The sequence below is a fragment of the Dasypus novemcinctus genome, chromosome 2, assembly GCF_030445035.2.
Source record: "Dasypus novemcinctus isolate mDasNov1 chromosome 2, mDasNov1.1.hap2, whole genome shotgun sequence".
Lineage (NCBI taxonomy): Eukaryota > Metazoa > Chordata > Mammalia > Cingulata > Dasypodidae > Dasypus > Dasypus novemcinctus.
The window spans coordinates 156529332-156537626 of NC_080674.1; the positions used below are offsets into that span (position 1 = coordinate 156529332).

Consider the following 8295-nt stretch of genomic DNA (forward strand, 5'->3'; position numbering starts at 1 on the left):
TAGTACCTATTGAGCAAGTCTGTCGTGCCAAGGCATTCGTTATTAACTGGTGAACAAAATGGTGTCAGTTAATGCCTACAATCTAATGATGGGTAGGGAAAATCAAGTAAGCAAATAACTCTAAAATGAAAACTTCTTGATAAATGCTATGAAGGAAACACATAAGGTGCAGTTACAGAGAGTAGCAGGGGAGATACACCTAGGGAAACAATTCCAAGAAGTTACCTTTAAGTACAGACTGCAAGTATAAAAAGAAACTAACCATTCAAATGTTAAAAGGAGGAGGAGTCAGATGATTCATTTCAAAACTACACATGTTTAAAGAACACAATGAAAACACAAGATGCCAAGAATGAGTTAGGTTTATTCCTGAGAACTAATGTGAAAACTAATGTGACGTTGTTCAAATATACTTCTATAAAAGTTTTGAGTTGATCACAGAGGTTAAAACTGCAGGCTTCCACTACCACATTGAGGAAAGATGGCATGAATCTGAAGGAGATTTGTTTTTTTGGTTTTGGTTTTGGTTTTTAATTGCTACTGATGCATGCACCTGATGGAATCACCTAGTGATTCAAACAGGGCTTTCAGTGACTTGGGTTTAAAACTCATTCATTACCAGCAGAGAAGAGATGAACAAGGTTAATTTAATACCCATTGTGAGATGCAGTGACAGGTCAGGATAACAGAAGCTCATAGTTCCTGAAAAAAATACTTGACTCACAGCTGCTGTAAATCAACCTGCATCATGAGAAGTATTTAAAAGCAAAGTGTGAAGACCCTCAAATGGGGAAAAATAGCTCTAATCATCAAGAAAAATGCACACAGGTATTAAATAAGAAGAGAGTTATTTACTGACAGGGAAAGATGGCCACATTACATAAAGGGAATGAAATATAAAACAGTACTTAGAGAATGGTCCCATTGATGAAAGTGTGCATATGAGCATATTTGTGCATTCAGAAAAAGGAATTAGAATGAAATGTGCCAAAATGCTAACAATGATTATTCCTTAATAGTAAGCTTATGGGTGATTTTCACCTTCATTTATACATTTATGTATTATCTTTTCTTTTGTTATAATGAGGATATACACATATTTTCTTAGTGTGAAAAAAATCTGAAACAAAATAATAGTATTGGTGAATGTTGGTTTAAAACAGAATGTCTACTCTGCCAGATCTCACATTGACTGCAAGCTAATTAATTATAAAGGAGATTTTATTCAAATATGGAGTGATGATTCAGATAGTATGATTAATTCATTGGTCAGGACTGAATTACCAAATAATCAGACAATGTGTGCCTAGGGCAGTAGTGAAAAGAAGAGGACAGCAAAAAATCAGACTCCTTTGGAGAAGTATTTGATTTCTGATATTTCAGAAAAGTGTAGAAGCATTTGTCCAGGGGGAAACAATCAGAAAGTTGTTGAACTGCTTTAATTTATTTTATGATTTAATATTGCTTTTATGTTTAAGACATATAGATGGAGAGATGTTTAGGACATATAGGCGAGGAGGTGCCACAGTTTTTTTTCAGAGCCCAGTTCCTACATCAATCTTAAAAAGATCCTAAACACAGAAAAATTATGGTAACTCCCAACCTCTCTGTCACATTTTCCCCCTAAGCAAATGCTTTTCCCCTAAGCAAATGCTTCTATGCCTTTCTGAAATATCAGGGTTCACACATTTTCTCAAAAATATTTTTTGTGCACTCTTTTTGTTTTGTTGCTGATGCCCTAAATACACAATTAGTCCATTTGGTTACTTAATATTGCCAAAAATCAAACTATGGCACTGGAAATACTCCAATCTAAAAAAACATGAGCTACGTTTAATTTATATTTACTATATTTAATATTTTCCAGTTCAAACCAGCAAGATTAATTTGCTAAATTTTATCATATCATTTATGGGAGATCCTGAGACTTGGCTACCAGTCCCAATTAAACCACTTACCACATACAATGTTGGATAAGTCACACCTCTCTGAACCTGTCTCCAATTTATTTAAAATAATTTTGATGATACCAGCTTTATTAATGCAACAGAACTGTCGGGAATAAACAATGAAAAATGTAAAGTAACTTTGAGAACTGTAAAACCTATTAATGAAAGGCATGATAACAGGTACTAATTTCAACTATATTGTTTACTTCATTAATAATTTTACGTGTGCATATTTTATCTCCCCAAGGGAATTTCATGTTGCTAACATACGTAAATTATGGAGTCATACAAGAGCTCTACAATTATTGGCTGGTCAACTCATTAATTCACCTTGTTTGAAAACACATATTCACTTGATAGAATAATTAATGGTTGGGGTATTCAAACGGGGGAAATGTAACTTATCTCTAAGACTAATATCCAATTATAAACCTAGTTTATTTATTTCAGCCTTAGAGAAAGCTGATTGTTGGGTTATCTATGTGGAAAGTTCCATGATCAATTTGATTTTCCTTTAGTCTCCAACCATGGAAGCAAAGCATTAACCGTTTTTTTTATGAGCTGATGAGAAATATAGGAAAAGTTTTCTAAGACACCCAGATGGAGCATGTACATAAAATTGAAACATGTTTTGAGATCAGTTGAAGAAATAAGGAACATCCCAGAAGGGGAGAAATTAGACAATGTGTGTTTTACTCCAATTCATACAAGTTTACTAAAGGCTTAAACACCAGTTAAATATTTAATTTTAATATTCCAACAAATATGGGATTTTCAAGATAGTATTTGAATATAAAAGTAATTAGTAAATTTAGCTTATTTGCTAAATAGTGCATTTAAACAATAACATAAATATCTTTCATATAATTTGTTTTTCTGACATCAAATTGCTGGCTCTCAAATTATTTTGTATTTAGACCCTACTAAACAAAGTATGAAAAATCATATATTTTTTTAAAAGTCACCAAACTGTACATACAGTACTCACCATTCTGTACATACAGAACTACTGTAGCATGGCTATTAAACATTTAACTCCATAAAGTTGCTGAGAAAGAGGGGCTGTTATGAGCAGCACAATGCTCAGTCCCCTGAATTTAGGCAGGAATACATGTAAACTTTTTCAAAAAGATGTTTAATCTATTTCTTTTAAAATATCCAGATTCTGTATTAGACGTCCATGGTAAAATGGACTTGCCTGACGCTAAACAACTAAGTACATTCTTAAATGGACCATTTACTCTAGGGAAAAAAAGAGAATTCTTGAGAAGTAATCTAGTCCATCCTAGACAAATGCATGATCTAAGTCCTATTTTTGGAGATTTTATGAAACACTCCACTGCCTTCTCTGCTCACCTAGCTGACCATTTGCTCACACTTACTACCACCATATTCTACATCTTATATTTCTAACGTTCATTCTTTCTAATACAGTCGAAGTCCATTTACCCTATTTTAGGTTCCAAAAAATAGCAGTAAAAATTCATCTGTCAGTTTTCTCTTTTCATATGAAATAATCCTAGTTTCCTTAGACAATTCAACATGCAGTTCTTTAAACATAGGGCAAATACTAGACATGTATTACCATCTGAGTCCAACCACAGGGCAAGAAAACATCACCAGCCCGTCAGTTCTAAGCCCACGGCTTGCAGTAATTTGCACTGCTCAAACTGTACCAGAAACACATCCCAATGAAAACTCAACACAAAGGAAACAAAAACAAAGCCCCAAAATAGCTGGTTTCACTACATGAAACAGGGTCTACTTCACTGGTATCCTAATTTTTTAAAGTTTACTGTAGATATCTCTGAGATTTTAATTTTTGGAAGTCAAAAGTTATCATTAAAAGATTCAGGACACTTTTGATTTGACAGAGAAGACCAGTACCTTTTTTTCTCCCCAATAAAATTTTTCTCCCCTATTAAGTACACAGTAGCATGACTTTACAGAGTAGTGAATCTGTATTACATATATGAGATGCCTTGAGCATATTAAATCCATTCTTCCCCTTAAGTAACTGAAGAGCCTTCCCAACTATAAAACAAATAGGACAATTATTCTGAGGGAAATTAATGTAACAATTTTAAATAAGGGGGAGTAATGCGTAAGTTTGTAAGATTAAAACCAAAAAATACTGCTATCTTAGCTTGTAAAAATGTTTGCACTGCCAGTGCTACTACAATGTGGAGATTAATGGATAAAACTAGTTCTTAAGATAACATAGTGTTACCAACTCACTTTTATGTGCAAGCATTTTTTTCTGGCTTTAATTCATTGCAATCCATTGTCCTAGGTGGTAAGTGAGCAGTGTACCCTACCCATTTCAGGCATCTTTAGTCTCCAGAGCTGCCATAGAGCTTTAACAATAATAAAAGGTCAAGAAGATTCCAGTTAGCATTTGTAAATAGCCCCCCATTTCAGCTACAAGCCACATATTTTCCTGCTCACTCTCCTTTCATTTCATTGTACAAACAGGCTAATTTGAAAATGGCTAGGTTACTTGGAAATATCTAGATTTTCAAAACAATCCCACTATCCTATTTAATTACTAAAAGAAGCAGATCTTTAATACATCATTTGAGAGAACGGTAAAATGGTGCTTGGATACTGAAGGAATGAATTGCAAATAGCAGCACTATTAAATAAAATGAATGCACTTCACCTTCCCGCTCTGCTGTGCTTCCTGGGACACAAGACACAAATCTGACAAGGTTGTTGGGGTAGGAATTCCAAGAAAACGGATTTGTTTCAACATTCATTTGGCAAGATGTTGGTCACAAAATTCCACAAACCTTTCCCATCATTGTAAATTCAGGGCCCTCAATATCACCCCTCCACAAACCCAATTAAAAATTTAAAAAAAGAGGCAGGCTGTAAATTCGCATCTAGTGCTATAAACAGATTAAATGATAGGAATCAGTCTTAATTGATCACAATGAAATTGAGGGACAATAACAAGAATAAATCTCACATTAATCCAAATGAAGTCAATGAATAATATGTAAACCAGAAGCATAGTTTCAAAAATATACAATTGCCTCCACGCATGCAAGGGCATTTATATTCTATAAAAATGATTGCAAAGCCCGCTCTGTATGTAAAAATGCTAAGTGTATATATGAAATGCACGTCCATACGGTATACGTTTGTATGTTCACAATCAGATCTATATACTGAAAATCAAACTCTATCAGGCAAATGGTTTCTCAACAAGAGTAGGTAAAACATATTAGAATATATGAAACTGAATGCCAAATTCCCGAGCCGCCTCTTCTTGGCAACGAATGAAATAAGCAAAAACACCTTATAATTAGGTGAGATGCTTATAAGGCACCAAATATATTTTTGAAGGCCCAACCCTATGTGCCAGCTGCAAATAAAAGGATTCTTTTCAATTACACCCATTTCTTGTCGTTAGCGATTTTTCAGTCCCTGATTCTGTCGCTAAGCCTGAGAGGAAAGGAAGCAAGTGGCTCAGAAAGCATTCTGAGGCCGTTTAAGATAAAAATCTGAACACCATTTTTTTTTTTAACACTGGCGGATGCCTTCTCACTTCTCTCTCCTTGGCAACCTTCCCCTCGCTCCATCCCCATCTCTGTCTCCACAACTCCCCCTCCTAGACTTAGGGAGGAGAGTCATTGTTCAAAACCAGGCCACGAATGTGCACGCAGGCCATTTAATAACAAGCTAAACCGAGAAGATAGCCCCACTGTCTCCTACTTACCTTGCTGAGACCCAGAGAAGCTGTCGAAAGGAGGGAAAGATGCAAATTGAATCCATTTTCCTGGGAACCGAATCGGATGCAGCCTCAGAAGCCAACATCAGCAGCGGCTCCTGGGATATTTTCCCGTCTCTCGCTAGTTGGCGATGATGCGAAGAGGAGCCTCCCTTCCAGCCCCGCTAGAGTACCAGCAGCAGAGGAGGCTGGAGCAGCGGCATCTCCACTTGGGCCTCCTCCCTTTGGAGGATGGGGTGAGCTCAGAGGCAGCCAGGAACTTGCAGCAGACACCTCCTCTGGCTCCTCCCCCGCCTCCCCCTCCCCCACAGCCCCACCCCTGCTGCGGTAGAGGCTGCCCGCCTGGGCAGCAGCTGGTTGTCATGGCAATGACCAATGGTGAGCCACCGGGCGAAGGGGGAGGGGAGACGGGTAACACAGGCTGCAGGGGCCGGGGCAGTGACTTTGTGCTGCCGCCCTCTTGGGTGCGCGGGGTGTTCGTTCCCTGGACTTCAGGTCTTTAAAGATGGGCCAAGGGTGCGTAGGCATAGGGAGAGAATAATTAAAATTTCACTCGAATCTAAATTGAAAGACGCGAAACAGCTCTTTTGGCATTTTCTATGCTTTTTCAATACAATGCATTAAATTTTGTGACCAGAAAAAATAATTAATGTAGAGAAAATAAGTGGCAAAAGAGCAGAGTATTATTACTCAAAATATATTGTCCCTTATAGCATCTTTCATTCAATGCCACTCAAGGTTGTTTAAAAAAAAAAAAAAGCGTGTGACTGGACTTTACAATAAAACTGGAGTCTGTCTGATTGTGCGGCACTACTCCCGGCTTGTTCTCTGGTGAGGCACGGTTTGTTTTTTCGGCTCTGCCTCTGAAGAGGACGTAGAGGTACTCGTTACTCCGTGGTGGACTAAGAATTTGAAATGAAGGGAACGGAAACTCCTTTGGACAGTCACGGTTCTCAGTAGCGCCAGTTGGTGAATAGTTCCGAAGCTTTTTAGTGTTAGGCTCCTGGAACGTTCAATTTCCTGCAGGCAGTTGTCTGCCATTTTCAATGACTCCCGCCTGGAATTCCCAAGTCAGGTGGCCGGCAGGGTGGTAGGCAGGAAAAAAGGAAGGGAAAACAGGAGTGTTGAGTTCTAATTATAAACAATGCTTGTATTTCTCTCTCTCAGTAGTTAAAAAGATTGAATGAGATGGTGCTTGCACTTGGCACGTAGTAAGTGTACAATAAATGTCTGCCTTAATTAACATTATTATTATTAAATTATATCCTCCTCTTAATCCAAGGAGGGAGTAACATGGCATTCTCAGGCATAAGGAAAACTTGAGGATAGCCTGATCATGAAAGGGGTGGCAAAGACAGGAAAGACCTAAGAAATGAAGTGTTCTCTGTAACTCAATAGTTGAAGACATTGCAGGTCATTAAGGAGTTAGATAAATTTCCCAAATACACCCAGCTAATATATGATAAGGCTGAATTAAAGCTGCAACTCTTCTAACACTAATATATGCTCTCCTAATTACATTTTCCTGCCATTTCTCCATGAAATGGATATAATCATTGTTCTTCTTAACCCATGGGATTACTATAGATTCAAATGGCATTAGATTAAAATCAGACAGCCTGGGTGAAATTTCTGGTGCCAGCATTTATTGTATGTATGATTTGGGCACCTTAATTAACTTCCCTGGGCCTGCCTTTCTTCATCTATAAAATGGAAATAATTATAGGATCTCATAGAATCATTGGAAGAATTAAATGGAATGAAGCATGTGAATCATAAGCACATCTGGCACGTAGTAAGTGTTCAAGAAATGTTAACTATACTTATTTGTTACTCATTCTTAAGTAACTAAAATAAAATATGAGAGAGCTTTTTCCTGCATTTGATCTCCTTGGTATCATGGGTTTTTCTAACAAAACTGACTTGAACCTAACTAGGTGATCAGGAAAGGGTTGCAGCGCATCCTCAGGACTTGACACTGCCTCCTGGTCCTCTCCAAAGGAACTCTTAACATCCTGCTTTGTGCAGCTGGTGGCCCCTGCCCATTGCAGAGCCTGAACAGTCATAAAGAGGCATGGAAACACTTCCAAATCAGCATCAAACAAGTATGATTGTGTAAAAAAAAGCAATGTGCTGTGATGAGCTAACATCTTTTTATATTCTTCATATCTTACCTTCTATTTTCAACGGAGATGTTCTTATAAATTAGTAGAGGAAGCTGCAGGTTATGGAAGCTCAGACTTGTTTAAACTATAGAACACTCTTCATGGGCCTTGTGACAGAGGATTTCATCCTTAACATCAGTAGCTGACTGGGTTGGGGTGAGTGATTCTAGTTTTTCTCTCCCACCGTCAGTATAAACATATACTCCTCAGGAGTCAGTTTCGGGAGAGAAAAGTTTGGTGTTCCCTATCTGAATAATTCCCCAAATTTAACCATTCAAATACTACTCTCCCATTTTCTGTCATATCCATGTGGAAATGTCACCATAATTTAATAGGAGTTTTTAAAACTAGTTACTTTATCTAATTACCATTTATTTTATTTTGATTTACTTCAATTATTTGTTATGTATTTATTTTAAACTGAAATTCATCTCTTCCTTCAGTA

General features: G+C 37.2%; 1 protein-coding gene across 10 annotated transcripts in view; it reads right to left on the reverse strand.

Moving 5' to 3' along the window:
* The window catches only part of JAKMIP2 (janus kinase and microtubule interacting protein 2), a 197527-nt gene extending 191519 nt beyond the window's left edge, over window positions 1-6008 (reverse strand). For 2 of the 10 annotated variants that reach the window (XM_071210556.1, XM_071210551.1), the window contains exon 1: window positions 5674-5911. The gene's annotated coding sequence lies outside the window, so the exon portion shown is untranslated. Of the gene's footprint in view, window positions 1-5673 lie in introns of all 10 variants that reach the window. The other 8 variants (XM_004447107.4, XM_004447106.3, XM_071210545.1 and 5 more) reach the window with 8 other exon arrangements.
* Window positions 6009-8295: the final 2287 nt, after the last annotated feature.